The sequence below is a fragment of the Hemicordylus capensis genome, chromosome 6, assembly GCF_027244095.1.
Source record: "Hemicordylus capensis ecotype Gifberg chromosome 6, rHemCap1.1.pri, whole genome shotgun sequence".
NCBI classification, from domain to species: domain Eukaryota; kingdom Metazoa; phylum Chordata; class Lepidosauria; order Squamata; family Cordylidae; genus Hemicordylus; species Hemicordylus capensis.
In genome coordinates this window covers 48,268,247-48,286,308 of record NC_069662.1, presented here as the reverse complement: position 1 = coordinate 48,286,308, position 18,062 = coordinate 48,268,247, and the positions used below count along the sequence as shown (strand labels likewise).

At 45.5% G+C, this 18,062-nt stretch overlaps 1 protein-coding gene and 1 long non-coding RNA gene across 10 annotated transcripts in view; one reads left to right on the top strand and one right to left on the bottom strand.

Moving 5' to 3' along the window:
* Positions 1 to 18,062, top strand: part of GRB7 (growth factor receptor bound protein 7) — a 97,686-nt gene that overhangs the window by 20,806 nt on the left and 58,818 nt on the right. The window contains exon 2 of one of the 9 annotated variants that reach the window (XM_053261153.1): positions 5,070 to 5,183. The exons of 7 other annotated variants lie outside the window; for them this stretch is intronic. The gene's annotated coding sequence lies outside the window, so the exon portion shown is untranslated. Of the gene's footprint in view, positions 1 to 4,923; positions 5,184 to 18,062 lie in introns of those variants that run through there. One more of the 9 variants, XM_053261152.1, reaches the window with a different exon arrangement.
* On the bottom strand, positions 12,670 to 17,506 carry LOC128329633 (uncharacterized). Its single transcript, XR_008309729.1, has 2 exons — positions 17,375 to 17,506; positions 12,670 to 13,170 (listed from the first exon to the last, which is right to left on the bottom strand). It is a non-coding gene; the product is annotated as an uncharacterized LOC128329633 (long non-coding RNA).

Sequence of the window (18,062 nt, the reverse complement as noted above, 5' to 3'; positions counted from 1 at the left end):
TTAGAGTAAACTGTGGGCTTGTTAGTCTTCGGGGGTCTGGAACGGGTCACTTCACTTTCTGATTTCTGCACATCAAACTTCTCTTAAAGGTAGAGGAGCGGACCAGCTCTTCCTTTTTCCTAGCTAGTCGTCAGCCCTGGCAATACAAAAGTTGGTTCTTGCCTGTCTTGCATGGATCATTGTCCAGGGCCCCTGTGGCAGAGTTAGCTTTTGAAATGGCTTCCTCTGGCCCCATATTGGCTCACTCTGCCTGAATTATCTCCTCTGCTCTGTTTCTCTGTCTTATTAGTTGCCTCTTCAGACCGTTCAGGGTTAGGTTCTTTGGAGAGGGAATGTGAGTCTGAAGCTGGGACACTAACTCAGCGAGCATCCTCCACTGGGCTACATTTAGCTTTTCCTAGATTGGCCTAGATATGGGGGCGGCTGTGCTGGAGAAGGTTGAGTGCTAAGAATCTGGAGTCCTGCTTCAGACAGGAGAAGTCAGGGAACATGGGAACTGCTCACTCCGCCCCTTGCGTCTGACGTCAGGCGTGGGGGAGCGTGGCCTTGATCCCGAACACAGCCGTGCAGGGAAGAGCCGCTCCTGGCTGCACTGCGAATGCAGCGCCAGCAGAAGTCTAACTCTCGAAGGGGCTGCACGGCCCCTTCGGGAGTTAAATGGCCGGCGCTGCGTTCACGGCACGGCCTAGAGCAGCTCTTCCCTGCAGGACTGTGTTCGGGAGCCAGGCCACGCCCCCCCCCACGTCTGACATCACAGGCCACTGGCAGTCAGGCTCCACCGCTGGCTTCTGCTAAGTCTCCGCTTCCAGCCAGAGCCCAACCTCCCTCACCCCCACCCCGCATGCAGCTGAGAGTGACTTTTAGGGAAACAATGCATCCCAGGTGGCTGGACCAAGAAACAGGTTGTAAGTGCTAGAAACAGGTTGGAAATTGCTTTTTCACCAGACTTCATTAAGCTACACTGACCAGTGGCTCCCATTTTGCACGGCTAATGCACCAGAGAGAAAGTGCATCATTCTGGCTGTTAACAATATATAGGCACAAATAGAGCCCTGTGAAAACCTATGGGCATATTTTCTCTGTATACAAAGACATCTTGTGCTTTGCTTGTGCACATTGACACCCACTCCACTCATGTATCCCATTCAAGTGCACCCCATTTATGCACATTCTCGGAGGCAGCTGACCCTTGCTGCAAGAAACGTGCTTTCCCTGGGCACCTTCTACTGACAATTTGCCTTGGTTAGAGTGCTGGACTAGGACCGGGGAGACCCGAGTTCAAATCCCCATTCAGCCATGAAACTAGCTGGGTGACTCTGGGCCAGTCACTTCTCTCTCAGCCTAACCTACTTCACAGGGTTGTTGTGAAAGAGAAACTCAAGTATGTAGTACACCGCTCTGGGCTCCTTGGAGGAAGAGCGGGATATAAATGTATAATAACAACAACAACACCAGGAAGATAATGACCATCAATCATGCTCTGCATCCCCACAGTGATGTAGATAGGCTATACCTCCCTCGCAGCTCAGGTGGAAGAGGAATGCTGCAAGTCCATCAAACAGTAGAGGAGGAGAAAAGAGGACTTGAAGAATACATAGTGAAGAAGATGCACTTAAAATGGCCAGTAACGAGAAACTATTCAACACCAATGAAACAAAGCAGGCCTACAAGAAAGAACAAGTCAAGAACCGAGCAGAAAAATGGAGAAATAAGCCACTGCGTGGTCAATATTTGCACAATATAAGTGGAAAATCAGACATCACCAAGACCTGGCAATGGCTTAAGAATGGCAACTTGAAGAAAGAAACAGAGGTTTTAATACTGGCTGCCCAAGAACAGGCACTAAGAACAAATGCAATAAGAGCCAAAGTTGAAAAATCCACAACAAATAGCAAGTGCTGCCTTTGTAAAGAAGCAGATGAAACCGTGGACCACCTAATCAGCTGTTGTAAAAAGATCGCATAGACTGACTACAAACAAAGGCATTACAAGGTAGCAGGGATGATACACTGGAACATCTGCAAAAAATACAAGCTACTTGTAGCCAAAAATTGGTGGGACCATAAAATTGAAAAAGTTGAAGAAAATGAAGATGTAAAAATATTATGGGACTTCCGACTACAAACAGACAAACATCTGCCACACAATACACCAGATATAACTGCAGTCGAGAAGAAAGAAAAACAAGTGAAAATAATCGACATAGCAATACCAGGGGATAGCAGAATAGAAGAAAAAGAAATAGAAAAAAATCACCAAATACAAAGATCTACAAATTGAAATTGAAAGGCTGTGGCAGAAAAAGACCAAAATAATCCCAGTGGTAATTGGTGCCTGTTCCAAAAGACCTTGAAGAGCACCTCAACACCATAGGGGCCACAGAAATCACCACCAGCCAATTACAAAAAGCAGCTTTACTGGGAACAGCCTATATTCTGCAACGATATCTATAACAACAGCAACAACATTGGCAATAAAATTCTGGCATCCCAGGTCCTTGGGAAGGACTTGATGTCTGGATAAAACAAACCAGTCAATAACACCTGTCTGACTGTGTAAATAAATAGATAATAATAATAAGAGTATTCACGACAACATAGCAACTCAGCCAGTGCTGACGGGAGATAATTTCCCTGACCTCTTGGCTTCCATGACATCACAGCAACTCACCCAATGTGTTTACCTCAGGTTTTGCACTCCCCCCCCCCACTTACAGAGGCATTTGGGGGCAAATTCACGTGCTTTGTGCTTTAATTTAGTCCCGCATTCATCTTTTTGCAACTGCTATAGAGTGGTCTTAGGGTGTAGTTCTCAAATGGTATCTGCGCTCTTTGTGCGTGTATGCAGATGTAACCTCTGATAGAGAAGAAGTAATGTCAACAGTTGTCACTAGAGGGTGCTGGTTGCCACCCTCAAGATATTTGCTTAGGAATGGGGCAAGTTTATAGTCTAGAAAGGGTGTTCTTGTTTGGGTGTTTCAGTGCTGGACCTCAGACTCTGCAGGACCTGACCTGACCTGGGGACCGCAGTCAGCAAAGAAATGCCTTGCTTTCTAGGAAACAACAAAAATTGTCTCATTCTACAATCAGAAGTAGATATTCCCAACAGCATTGTATCCTTTGAATGATACTTTGCAGAAACACCTGTTTTAGAAGTTTGGGAACTGTTGCCAAGCTCCCTTCTCACAGGCAGATGTTTCTATAAGGGCTATATGGGAATGGGAGCCAGTGTCATTGCTGCGCTGGTCATATGTTTCTCACATTTGGGGGTCAGTCCGGTAAAGTGGGTCAAAGGCTAGGTATAGACATGGGAGATCCAGGTTTAGATGCAGGTTTAGGTATAGGATGCCGTTGGGCAAGCTATGGTAAAGTCAATCTAACCCACCTCATAGGGTGGTTGTGTGCATAACGTAAGATTTGGATAGGCCATAACTGACTCTGAGCCCTTGGCTTAAGAGAGAAAACATACCTAAGAGAAAAAGAAATTGTGAACTGGGGAACCCTGGAGAACCCTGGAGTTCTTTGGAAGCTTAACCTAGGAGTTCTCAGTTACGGTGGGCAGGCTTCTATGAAAGACAGCTTGGCCATTCGACTGGGTCTCCCCTGCAGTGTGCCACTAAAGGGAGTGATGGGTGTCCTCTAAGGCACACACTGTTTATGTGGGACAACAGTAAGGCCCGAAGCAGGCTGGGGGTTTGCCCCCCCCCCAATCCTTTGCAACGTGCAGTGATTTTGTGGCAAACATATGCAGGGCATTCTCATAGGAACATAGCTGCCATATACTGAGTCAGACCACTGGTCCATCTAGCTCAGTATTATCTACACAGACTGGCAGCGGCTTCTCTGAGGCTGCAGGCAGGAGTTTCTCTCAGCCCTGTCTTGGAGATGCCTTCTGCTCTGTCTTACAGTGCTCATATGTAGTCTCCCATTCAAATACAACCAGGGCGGGCCCTGCTTAGCAAAGGGGACAAAACATTGGTGAAGAACGGTTCCCTGTTGGTAGAAGGTTTAGCTCTCTTCCCTCATAAGCCCTCATGTATTTACCAAATATGGGGCAGGAGAGTGGTGCCATGCTTCTGGCCCAACCTGCTGGCTATACCCCCCACCCCACCCCCAGGCAGCCACATGTTCAGCTTTCATAGACAAAGGTGCCAGCCGCATACTCCACACAAAACGAAACTCTCATCCTCAAGAAGTCTCACTTGCGTGGAGTACACATGTAAAGCCCCTTTCTTATGAAAGCCTCCCAGTCCCTGGGAAGCCGCTGCTGGGAGGAGCCATGCCCCACATTCAGTAAATGCATGGGGGGCTACACAGAGAGCTTTTGACAACCACTGTGGGAGAAGGCCTTGGGGGGGGAAGACTCTGGTGGAGAGGTGGTCAGCTTATGTTTGGACCGTGCCACTTCAGACTGCAGGTGAGGGACTCATGTGGCTGACTGCTCCTTGGTCAAACAAGCAAACCCAAACTGCACATTGAACCTTTCTTCCTGACATGCTAATTTTCTATGTGCAGGGCATTATTTTTTTTAAACAGAGGAACATTCAGTCACGTGAGCCCCTCTTCTGTACTCTGAAGTGTTGTTGTTTTTAATAGAGGCACACCCGTGTAATCTGAAGTGGTAAAGACTACACTTGTGGTGGGCTACTTTTGTAGAATTTGTCCTAGTGGAAGATTATATTCTGAAGTGTTGATCAGAGGCCAGCTAGAAAGTAGAAACATGCTCTTTCATTCTCTCTGACTTTCACTCTCTCCCCACACCCCATCTCCTCTACTCTCCCAAAGCTGTCAAGTCTGGTTTTATCAGGCTTGCAAGCTATGCCAGATGCCCTTTCCCTGCTAGCTGGCAGAGTTTTAGGTGGTGTGGAATATTGTCATGACCTGATAAAGGAGAAAGCAGTGTGGTGGGAAGCGGAGAGGAAAAGCTAAGGGAAGTTAAAGATCACACTGTGTGTTGGGACCAAGAGGGAGAGAGAGACTGGAGCCTTGGTGCACCTGCTTCATTACCTTTGGCTGATCCTGCTCTGCTTGTGTGTGTGTGTGTGTTTTGACCTGGTGTGATGTCAGCAGCAGAAGGAGGTGTGGCCACTTTGGAGGCAGGTAGATAAAGGATTCAAACTAAACAGGATCCCCCAGTTTGGAGAGTGGAGAGGCGGCAGCGGAAACTCCAGTCACCAGGGCCAGGTAAGTTGACTCTTTTTCAGGCCGGTTTTGTTGCTCCTTCTCTTCACACAGGAAGCAAGGACGGGTCACACGGAGGATAATAACTTGCGGATTTCATTTGCAAGATCTGCAGCTTGATCCTCTGTATGTTTACTCAGTAGTAAAACCCACTGTGTTAAATGGAGCTTGCTCCCAGGTACATGTGCTAAGGATTGCTGCCCAGATGTTAGAATTCTGAGATTTCCAAAACTAAATCTTCTCATTTTTTTTCTGTGTTCCTGCCCATTTTGTTAGGGATTCCCTCCACCCACCCACCCTTACCTATGTTTTTTTCTCTTGTGAGTTTTAAAGTAGAATACTAGAATTCTATGATTCTGGTAACTCTCTTGGGCTTATTTTATTAATCTGTCTGTCTGTCTACCTACCTACCTATTTTGAGTTTCAAAACTCCAATCTTTCCCCTTCTATGATGTTATGAATATAATTATTATGAATATAAATATTCATAATATGTTTCTGCCTATTTTGTCCTTTGAGGAGGAGGAGATCCTTGTTTAGGGCTCCTATCTGTTGCCTCTGATTCTTCAGTCTTCCTCCTTCCGTTTTCTCCTTTGTATCCTTAAGGCAGACATAAAAAGGAGAGGAAATGACTGGAAATTCTGTGGTTCAGGGTAGTCTCGCTTTCAATGTTGCCTCTTTTAAAACAGGTACACTGAAAATAGCAGGAGTGGGGGAAATGATGGGTAAAACAAGGGTCAGAGCTCCCTGGACAACAGCTAGTTTTACTGAAGGGCCATTTACCAGCTATAAACCATAATAGCTAAATGGAACCTGTAGTTTAGAGGTAGAATGCCACTGAATATTGGTTACTTGGGGGCAAGCTGTGGGGAGCGGGCATTGCCTTCATGCCTTGTTTGTGGATTTCCTGGAAACATCTGGCTGGCCTCTGAAGGACAGGGTGCTGCCTTGGATGAGTTGCTCATTTGATCAGCAGAGCTCTTATGAGTGGCAGGACCAAGGGCTCACCTCCTCCCTGGATGTTGACTGCTGCATAGTGCCATGGACAGGGCCGGATTAAGCTAGTGCAGGGCCTGTAGCATATGTTATAAAGGGGCCCTAAATTTTAAAAATGCACATAAATATTAAAACATAAATTATTTACTTGCACAGTAAAGTAATTCAGTTTTTTTCATTTGCTACAGCCAGATATTACAACAAATGTCCGACACTTCAGTAATACTATTACTTATATGTAGGTATCAATTTCAAATGTCAAAAGTAAGAAAACTACAATTTAAAAGTTACATTTTCTAGATTTAGTTATGAGCAAATTTGTTGATGATACTGGAAATGTCTATTTCACGCCGAAGTTCATGTTCAATGCTCATCAGTTAGTTAGTTAGTTATTCGATTTCTATACCGCCCTTCAAAAAATGGCTCAGTTTACACAGAGAAATAATAACTCAGAGAAATAATAAATAAAATAACATAAAATAAAAATAAATTTAAAAAAATATTTTTTCTCACTCATTAGAGTGAGATTATTCAATCTGTTTTGACCCATGGTGCTCCTTAGTTCATTTTTAATCCTTTTCAGTTTTGAAAAGTCATGCTCGAGGAAGAACACACCACGATGGGTTCACACGTATATTTTCTCTTCCCCCTTCCCCTCTCAAAACGGGCAGTTATATATGGCACACAATCACACTTGCAAGTCACAAAGTGACAGTAATTAATTGACAGTCACTGATATCTGACCACATCCAGCCCTGGAGTCGCACATCCTTTGTCGCAGGCCCACTGCGGTGGCACACTCTCCAGTGGTGTAACAGTGCATGCTACAGTGGCTTGCTTGGGAGCGTGGGAGATAGCACAAAGGACACCACACCTGCACACGACACAGCAAGGAGCCAACCAACAAACGCCTGCACACATGCAGAACCCACAACACGTACCATGCAGCATGCAGCTCCCCTGACATGTAAACAATAGTGTTGCCAGATCATGAGAATATGGTGAGATGCCGGTTTCACCAGACAACTTGCAAACATTAGTTGTGGGGGCCCTCGAAAATGTGGGGCCCGTAGCATATGCTGCTTTTGCTACTAGGTTAATCCAGCACTGGCCATGGGTGCAAATGCAGACCCCTACAGATACACACTCTTGCTTCTGGGTTGGTAATTTAGGGGTTGTATAGTCATGGGTCTAGATTTGGCCTCAAGGCCACCAGTTGCTGAACCCTTGCTTTTCTTTGTATGTATGCATGCATCTTTTGGGATAGTTGCAATCCATGGGAATTAACAAGATTCCTTATCTGGATGTATACTTGAGATCACTTAATATGGATTCGTTATCCTTTAGCAATCTATCGAATAGATTCAGAAATTGTATCTGGAAAGGGGAAATAGACTGTCAGAGCTGGGCTTTCTTTGTTATCGCACTGGGAGTGGGGCATGTGGCAGACTGGCAGGGATTTATATATAGGGCATGATGCAATTTCAAATAGTTTCCAAGATTCTCTGGTATAACAAAAGTACTGCTGCTTGGATTTGTCTGCAGGTTGTACTATGTGGGGATCTGGGAGTCCAGTTTAGAGCCTAAGTATTACTCACAAATGCATGTAACAAAATCCAAATCTCATTTGTGGGGTGCAGGAGGAGAGAAAACTTTTGTATTGAGGCCATGTTTCCATACCAAATTCCCAACTCTCTCCCCACCCCCACCCCACCCACTGGGGTCCAAAAGCATGTAGGTTTGCCAAATTTTTATTTATTTCTAAAGACGTATATCCTGCCTTCAAAATTGAATCAAAGGCAGCTCAGATCTCTGGAATTGCCAAAGTTTCAAGATAGTAGCTTCCTTGGGGACTCCATGGATGAAGCTAAATCACAGATCAAAGAGCCAAATGGGAGCGCTATTTTCCCCTGAGCCCATCCTCAGTTAAAAAGAAGAGTAGTAATCCTGTACTGGAGAACAGAAGACGTGTCTTGAAAGATTGTTACGAGGGGGGAAATCACCAAATGCTTCTAGACTCTGCTGGCTATTCCAGCAGATACCACCTCTGAGCTCCTAGGCTCTGCCTTCTGCATCTGAGCTTCATCTGGGTCTGAGCTTCAAGGGACCTGGTAACCCAATGGCCAGGTTCACACGTAATGTGGCACCGCAGGTTTGTGAGAGGTGCTGTAGCCCTGGAGTGCACACCACCCCTGCTTCTGGTGTTGGTTCCAATATGCCACAATTGTAACTTCGATTTGAAGTGAGGGACAGATGTCAGGTTCCCTGCAGCAAGTAGGACAGAATATGCTGGGAGTGGTAGATTCACACGGCATGACCCATCTCGGCATATTGATACCAATGCTGGAAGTAGGGGTGGTGTGTGCGCTCCCGGGACTGTGGCATCTTGCACGAACCTGAGTACTATGTGTACTCTTAATCAATGAGTTTATTTTACTTATTACATTTATACACCACTGCTAAAAAAATATATATCACGGCGGTTTACAACAAAATAGTACAGGTAATTAAAACAATCGCCACAGTTAAAAACAATCTAAAATAAAATTATTGTTTTATTGTTTAAATTTGCCTTCATAAGCATGCATAGGAACATAGGAAGCTGCCTTCTACCGAGTCAGACCATTGGTCCATCTAGCTCAGTATCATCTACACAGACTAGCAGCAGCTTCTCCAAGGTTGCAGGCAGGAATCTCTCTCAGCACTATCTTGGAGATGCCAGGGAGGGAACTTGGAACCTTCTGCTCTTCCCAGAATGGCTCCATCCCTTCAAGATGACTAGATTTGCAATCTTGGATCCAGCTTGGGGGTGGGGTGGGGTGGGGTGGGAGGGATGGGGGCATGTTTGAAGGGAGGAAATAAATGCACTCCTCTCTCAACTGCCCATCTGCCTCACAGATGCTCTCTTTGAACCCCATATTAGCATTACAAGGCAAACAGAGATAGATTTGCCATGCCTATAATATGTAGTTCTACCCTTAATCTCAGTGTGAGGAAACCCATTTCCCACAGTGAAGAAGGAAGTGCACACATTTGGAGCAGTGTTCCCTCTAGAGTGTGCACACATGCCGGCGCTCACAAGTTTTTTGATGTTCGCTCAGTTAATTTTAGATCCCACTCAGGTTGAATCAGGAAGGCCCCACTCTGAATGCAGGTGCGCACACATGGCCTTGATACGGCCATCCAGAGCAAAACGCGTTCTGCACAGAGATGAAAAAAATTAGAGGGACCACTGATTTGGAGGCATTCCTTTCTAAATTTTGACTAAATGCTGCTGTTGGATCCAGCTTGTGGCTTGCCAGCTGGCCATTGGCCAGTTCTCGGGGCAGGGGGGCGGCTTGATGGTTTGGTAGAGGGACAGAGCGTTCAGTTAATAAAAAAACCCAGGTGGAACTCGACTCCTACCGCTAAGTTTAATTAGTTAGGATTGAGCATGGAGCAGACTGCTCTAAAGTCATTGAGGGCTGCCTGATAAAGGAGGCTGTTCTTTCAGAAGGCTTCCTGAGTGGTCAGCTTCTGCCATGGCCTTGTAAGCTATCTGCCCTCACCAGAGCCATGGTGGGGTAGGGTTAAACTTTAAACACATTAACTGGAGCATTGAGTTGGAAGAATATCTGGATTCTTCCCTGGAGGTATAAAGGAGCAAAACTTGCAAGCCTGGAAACGTGCCATTAGGATCAGCCCCACTGAATTATATTTCGTGGACTTTAAAGCTATTGTGGCACTGACCAAAATTAACATCTCAGGGTCAGTTCCCTAATAGCTTCAATGAAAGCAGAGGCTCTCAAACTGGGAGTTGGGACCCTCTGGGTTGGGGTTGCAAGCCACTTCAAAGGGGGCCGGGAGTCGGCAGGCAGCTGTTGGGAAGCAAGGACCTTACCTGATGTCTTCTAGGCATGAGGATGGTTAGGAGCAAAGGGTTTGTCTCCCATGAGGGAACTTTCTTCGAGTCCTTTGGCCAAAGAAGCGCTGCTGCTGTGCCTGCCCTTGGCTTTGTGAGTGACGGGGGAGCTACCGTGTTTCCCCGAAAATAAGACAGTGTCTTATATTAATTTTGGGACCAAAAAATGCACTAGGGCTTATTTTCGGGTAGGTCTTATTTTTATTGAAGGGCGGCTTCTAGGCTAAATACGGCAGCTCTCAGGACAGATGCAAAAACGGTGGATTAGCGGTAGGTCTTATTTTTGGGGGAGGGCTTATATTAGCGGTACAGCAGTAATTACTGCTAAGTCTTACTTTCGGGGAAACACAGTAGGTGGTTGTCTGTTGCTATCTACCTGTCCATTTCCCATCACCCCAACCAGTGTTCCCTCTAAGGCATGCGCACACATGTGCACACATGGTTTTTTATGTCCACTCAATTAATTTTAGATCCTGCTCAGGTTGAATCAGGAAGGCCGCACTCTGAATGCACGTGTACACACACTGCCTTGATCCTGCCTCCCAGAACAAAACTAATTTTGCACACACATGAAAAAATAATAATTAGAGGGAGCACTGACCCCAACCATGCCCCTGCCTTGGAGACCATGGGTAAGGGCCCTGCCTGTGGACAGCTCCCTCCTGAATCCCAACCCCCTTTAAAGGATCTCTGGCAGCAAGGTGGGGAAAGTCCTCTGCTCGAGGCCTTGGAGAGCTACAGTCAGAATAGACCGTGTTGGGCTGGCTCAATATAAGGCAGCTTCAGGTGTCCATACAGAGTAGGGTTTCTCTGTGATAGAAGGTAGAGCTGTTATTTTAGGTCCACAACAGCTGCTGCCTCTAGTGTTAATCCAGAAATTCCCCTAAAACCAATTTCAGTTAAATTCGAAGGTGCTCCAGGGGTCCAGCACCCTCAAAGGTGTGAGACAAAAGAGCTAGGTGAGAAACTCATGTAAGAGTCTCGAGGTGGTTTACCATTGTATGATGATGGCAACGGCTCCATCTCTCTCTCTCTCTCTGCAGTTCACACTGTGCTTTGGTAGAAGGTGGCAGAAGCAGCATTGCTCCAAGTGCTAGATTTCTTTCCAGGGGCTGGTTCTATCTGGCCACCATTTTATTTTTCTTGGCTACTGGGACATAGCACCATTTCACGAGAACTTCTAGGGAGCAAAATGGCAGCCACAGTGCCAGGTGCTGGGTCCAGAGCTTCCAACATTGCTGCCCACAGAAGCACAGCATAAAGTAGGCCACTGCCATATGCCACCACTAACCAACAGTAAGCCACTATCATGGAACACTCAGAATTTCACATCCTCCACGCCCTAAAAACATGAAACAGCCCCCCCCCCACGCATTTTTGTCATCTGAGAATGGGGCACACTCAGATCATCATGATATAGTGTCATTCTGAGGAGGTTTTCTTAGAAAAATTGGCACCTGCCAATAGGCTGAAACATTTCTCAGTCCCTCCCCACCGTAGCAGAAATTGGCCCTCCATTTTCATTGTCTGAAAATCTTGGGAAGAAATTGGGGGGGGCATTTTGAATCAGCATACTCTGCATTGCAAGAGCAAATTCTGCACCAAAGTAATCTGAATTCTGTGCCAAGAAAACCTGAATTCTGCAACCTTTATAAATTATGGAAGATTAGGGTTGCCAGCTCTCCTGAGATTCAGGTGGTGGAGCTGGGAACTAAAGGTTGGTGCCTGAAGAATCAGGGCATGGACCTTGCTAAGGAGCAAAGTCTACTAGCACCTGTTGAGGGCAGAGGATGGCACTTGGCATGTCAAGGGAACAGCTTGAGATTTTATGTCTTCCCTTAGAGACTCTGAGAAGACTAAAACTGAAACTTCAGATCAAACCCCAAGACCTGGCAAGCTTATGCAAAATATGTAAACTGATGTATATTTATTTTGCAGAATGTATTTTGCTTGTAGTAATGGGGAGGGGCATTGGCAGTGTCCATTGGTAAACCCATTTTCAATCCATCTTATCTGACTTTGACTCCAGCATTGACCTCAAATTTCCAAGCCTACCTTTGCAGCCTTCAGAGCTAACATTTCAAAATATGCTGAATCCACCTTGAGCACCATGGGTCCAGAACTGTAGAGTGAACACAGCCCTATTTATACCGCAATTAATCTTTATCATACTGATCAGCCTTGTGAAGCAATAGGTCTCTGTCATTCCTACTTTAAATAGGAGATTGAGGTTGTAAGAGAATGACTTTCTAGGCCTGAGGAGCCTAACCCAAGACTCTCCAGCAGCTGTTGGACTACAACTCCCATCATCCCGAGCCACAGTATTTCAGCTGGGGGTTGATGGGAGTTATAGTCTAACAATAGCCAGAGAGCCTCAGGTTGGCTATGCCTGTTCTAGACCTTCTAGATTGGAATTTGGAATCAGGTCTTCTAGGTCTAAGTCCAGCTCTCCCTCCAGTACACCATGCTAGCTCTCTGTTGGCCAGTATGTGCAAAAAGAAAGTTGTTAAATTGTAAAAAGAGAAGCATCTGCATTCTGGGAATTGTCTGTCTGGAAATTGTACACTTTGACCAGAATGGGGAGCAGGGGAATTAAGAAAGTGGAATCATTTATCCTTGTCAATGTTTGTTTTTATCCTCCTGGTGGTTGCATGCCAACCCCAAACCAGGAAGTGTCGCAGGACTTCTGGAAGGAATTTTGGCATGGCCTTTGATGTACCTTCAGGAGGAGGCAGCTGCACAATTGCAGTGCAGCCATGAGAAGAGCTCTTAATGTGCCTTTGCTGTTTGGACTAGACACATGGATGATCCAGTTGGGATGGTGCTCACAGTTGACCTTAAAAGATTGTAGTGTAACAAAGGTTGAGTTGTCCAACACTGAAGTGCGTAGATCCCACACTGTTGAGGGCTTTATGGGTCAAAGCCACCTGGATTGTTTCTGTACATATACTTTACTCTGCCAAAGTCCTTTCAGGCCTTGAGATTTCAAGCTGTATCTCCCCAGCGTCCAGGCAGTGGCTTTGTATACGTGGCTGGCCAGAAACAGAGGATGTCTTCCACTTCCTTTTGTTAAGCTGTTCTGCTTATGCAATACTGAGAGAGAAAGAGAATAAATATAATGGCTAGGTTTAGCAAATGTACATCATTCGAAGAAAGGAAAGCTTATGCTAAACATCTGCACCAAGTATATGACCTACCAGATGCCCCAGATTCTTGTTGGGGTAAAAAGCTGAGAAATGCCTTACTGACTGAGATGATCTGTCAATTTAATGATTGTAATGAAAAGTACGTATCCTGGATATTCTGAAAGGTCAGAACCATTCGATGAAACAATACATTTGCTAATTTGTTGTTGTTAATCTTCCATTTAACCCATTGCTTCTCAGTTTGGATTATGTTAAAGATATGAATTAACATGTTCGAGAATTGATAATTAATTTGTTAATCATCCAGAATTGAAATAGTGGCTAACTGGAATATTATTTCTGTTGATTCTGAAGAATTTGGAATGTTTTATTCCTAATAAGCCAGCATAGTGTTGTCGTGGATAGAATGTTGAACTTTGACGGGAAAGAACCAAGTTCAAACCCTTGCTCGGCCTGGCCATGAAGCTCACTGGGTAATCTTGGCTCAGTCACTGTTTCTCAGCCTTGCCTCTTAGAGTAGTTGTGAGGAGATTTTGGACATACACCATGTACATCACCCAGAGTCCCTTGAAGGAAGTGTGTGTGTGTGTGTGTGTGTGTGTGTGTGTGTGTGTGTGTGTGTGTGAGAAAAGTGGTGCATATTTTTAGATTTAGAAAGTGAAGGAATCAATTTCGGCATCAATACAGAATTTGTGGAATTTGAAATTTGGACAAAATAGAAACCTAGATTATTTAGTAGATATGTTCCGATGCCTTTGGACATTCTGTATTTGTGTGTACCTGAAATCTATATCATGTTAGAAATGAGCCTTGACATTCTATACAGGCTTCAGGACTGAGTTTTGATTAACCCTGTGGCCAGATTAAGCTCTGGTCCAAGACGTGCCACTAAAACATCTTTCTTTTAAGATCAGGTTTAAACTGTAGAGGGTGGATCAGACTTCATTTGCCCTTCTCACTTATGAACATGCCAAATGGGTTTCCTTTCCCCCCCATCCTGAGCAATCAGCAAAGTTCTGGAACCTTGGCATGTGAGATATACCCCCAGGGGAGGCACCTGACCGGAGATGCAAAGTATGCTGGAAAAGAAAACATGCTGGCAGAGGGCAGGGGGGAGATGGAGATGTTCGCAAATAATAAATGAATGATTAAGCCTCAGAATCAATGCCCAGCTTTATTTGTCAAGCTAAACCTTTAGAGAGCTGCTTTTTGCAGGCTTCTTGATGCATCCCATATGTCATGTGTAGTTCTAGTGTTGAATAAACTTGCAAGTAAGTATACAAATGTTAGTGGTCAACCTTTTTTCACTAGCTTACTTGTTCACACATTTCTATGTTGGTCATTTATGGCCTAAAAGTTAAAAAAAGAAAAGAAAAGGAAGAACCTGCTTTTTAAAAGCTTTCTTGCCTGGTTGCCTGGAGGGAATATTTAGCTTCTCTTAGGCAACCAGGCCATTGGCTGTTCAGGAAGTGGGGCTGAGGTGAGGGAGGCCTGAGAAGCAGATAGAGCCTCAGTGCTTCCATAATCCAAATCTTTAGTTAGGAAGCCATGCTTGACATATTTCATTACCAGGGATGTTGTCGATGGCAGGATTTCTCTGAGGAGCCGCTTTCTGTCTTCCCAGTGCAATGTAATTGTGTGATGTAGCAGATGGACACATGCAACTCAAGCCTATGCATGTTTACTTGGAAAGAAGTCCTACTGATTTATTTATTTATTATTATTATTTATTATTCATTTATTGCATTTATAAACCGCCCCATCCAAAGGTTCTGGGCGGTGTACAACTTTAAAAAGTCATAAAAACACACAATTCAAAACATAGTGCTAAAAACAATATAAAAACAATATAAAAACAATTAAAGTACTTTAAGAAACACTTTTCAAACCTTGAAAGGCCAGGCCAAACAAATAGGTTTTTAGGGCTTTCTTAAAGGCTGACAGTGAGCCTAAACTGCAGATATCTGCCAGGAGTGCATTCCATAGACCAGGAGCAGCTACACAAAAGGCCCGGCTCTGAGTCATGACCAGATATACCGGTGGTAACTGGAGACGGACATCTCCAGATGACCTCAACGAGCGATGGGGATCATACCGAAGAAGGCGTTCTCTAAGGTAGCCCAGACCCAAGCCATTCAGAGCTTTAAAGGCAATAACCAGCACTTTGTATTTCGCCCGGAAACATATTGGCAGCCAGTGCAACTGTTTTAAGACAGGCATAATATGGTCTCTCTGGGTTACCCCAGAGATCAATCTGGCTGCTGCATTTTGAACTAACTGAAGTTTCTTAACTACATACAAAGGCAGCCCCACGTAGAGCGCATTGCAGTAGTCGAGCCTATAGGTTACCAGCTGATGCACCACTGTTTTGAGATAGTTTTCTTCAAGGAATGGACACAGCTGTTGAATCAGCCGAAGTTGATAGAAAGCGCTCCTGGCCATAATCTCCACCTGAGATACCAGGGTGAGGCCTGGATCCAAGAGCACTCCCAAGCTGTTCCTTCTGGGGGAGTGTAACCTCATCTAGCACAGGAAGATCTAACTCATCCTTTAAATCCCGATCCCCCATAATTAGCACCTCTGTCTTGCTTGGATTCAACTTCAATTTGTTATCTCTCATCCAGCCCATTACTGCCCGTAGGCAGGCATTTAGGGAATGAATGCCATTTCATGATAACGATAAGGAGAAATAGATTTGGGTGTCATCAACATACTGATAACACCCTGCACCAAATTTCCTGATAACCTCACCCTGCAATTTCATGTAAATATTAAAAAGCATTGGAGACAGAATGGAGCCCTGAGGTAGTCCATATAATAGCTCCCATTTTAAAAAGGAACTGTCACCAAGCTCCACCATCTGGAATCTGCCTGAGAGATAAGAGCGGAACCACTGCAAAGTAGTCCCTTCTATCCCTGATTCCCCCAGGCAATCCAGAAGGATGCCATGGTCGATGGTATCAAACACTGCTGAGAGATCAAAAAGAACCAACAGAGTTAGACACCCTCTGTCAATTCCCTGGTAAACGTCATCCACCAAGCCGACCAAGGCAGACTCAACCCCATAGCCCACTCTACAGCTAGTTTGAAATGGGTCTAGATAATCGGTTTCTTCCAAAACCGCCTGGAGCTGGTTGGCCACCACTCTCTCAATCACCTTGCCCAACCATGGGAGACTGGAGACCGGCCAAAACTATCCATCACTGAGGGATTTCAGTGAGACTTACTCCCAAGTAAGCATGCTTAGGGTTTCAGCCTTAGACTGGCACTTAGATGAAAGCTCATCCTGAAGGATATTAATTGTCTTTAGGGCTCCAAAGGACTCTTGGGGTATATCAACAATGCATTGGTTTTATTCCAGTTTAACTGTCATAGCTTCCCCCAAATAATCCTAGGAATTGTGGTTTGTGAGGCAACCTTACTGACATGGCTGCCCTTCTAGAATTTTCAGGCTTACGCGCTCTAAGGAATTAAGTGCATTTTTAAAATCGGCATGACTAGGTTGTTGTTTTGCCTAGATACATCTGCTGTCTTTCAGACAACGGAGTGGGATGTTTTAAGATATTACTAGCTGAACCCGAGTGCCGCCGCCGCGGCCGGGCCGAGTCCCGCCTATGACCCACGGCCCAGCCGGGCCCGCCGCCACCACCACCGTGCTGCCGGGCCGGGCCGCCCCCACTCCACCGCTGCTGCACCACCACCACCGCGCTGTCGGGCCGGGCCGGGCCGCCCCCGCCGCCTCACATCTGCGGCCGGTCTGGGGCCCACCGCCTTGCCTCCGCAGCTGCCCAGCCAGCCAATTCTCCTGGGTGCGCCTTACCCAATCAGGCACCCCTGCAGCCCAGCCAATCAGCTGGGCTGCCAGGACACACGTTTGAAAGGCACACCCAGGAGAATTATATATATAGAAGATACTAAATTAGAAATTGTTAGGATGGCACTAATAGGATCCAAGCCTCTCAGGAGGTGAAGCCGGCCATGGAAAACATACTAGCATGATACCTTTAGAAGCATAATTACTGAGTGCAAGGCATAACTGTGCCACTAGCACTTCCATATTGCATTTCCAGAAAGAAAGAGCACCTTTAGGAAGTGACCTTTTGGTTGGGGATTTGGCAACTTTATGAGGCAGTGTTCAAAGTCTTACTTACAAGTAGAATATCAGGACTGGTTCACATATTTGCATGGACATGATTTTATCTGTTGTCACTTGATCACAGAATACACAGTGGAATATGTGAACTGCTTCTCTTGAGACTGAGTGGACATTGCACAATATGAATGTTCTCTCAGTAGACCTATTCTATTCTATTCTATTCTATTCTATTCTATTCATTCTCCTGGGTGTGCCTTGGAATGTGCGTCCCAGAGCCCAGCTGATTGGCTGGGCGGCAGACGTGCCTGATTGGCTGAGGCGCACCCAGGAGGATTGATTGCCGCCGCAACAGCCCAGCCGTGGAGGCCAGAGGTGGCGGGCCTGGCCGCAGAGGCAAGGCCCAGGAGGGGGGAAAGAAAGTGAGGGGGCAGAAGTGGCAGTGGGGAGGAAAGGTGGCTGGGCCCGGAAGCAGAGACTGGGGCAGAAGGCGGGGGAGGTAACCGCCGGCCCCAAAGAGCACACAGTTGTTCTGTGCGGGGTCGGCTAGTTCTATTCTGTTCTATCCATATACCACCTGATATGTGTATCTAGGCAGTATACACAATTTAAAACACAATAAATATAAAACAGAGTGAAAGCAATTAAAACAATTTCACAGAATAAAAAGTTAAAACAATTCCATAGAATAAAAACAATTAAAGAGTTTAAAATTAATTTCTGTCAAAAGCCTGAGAAATTAAAAA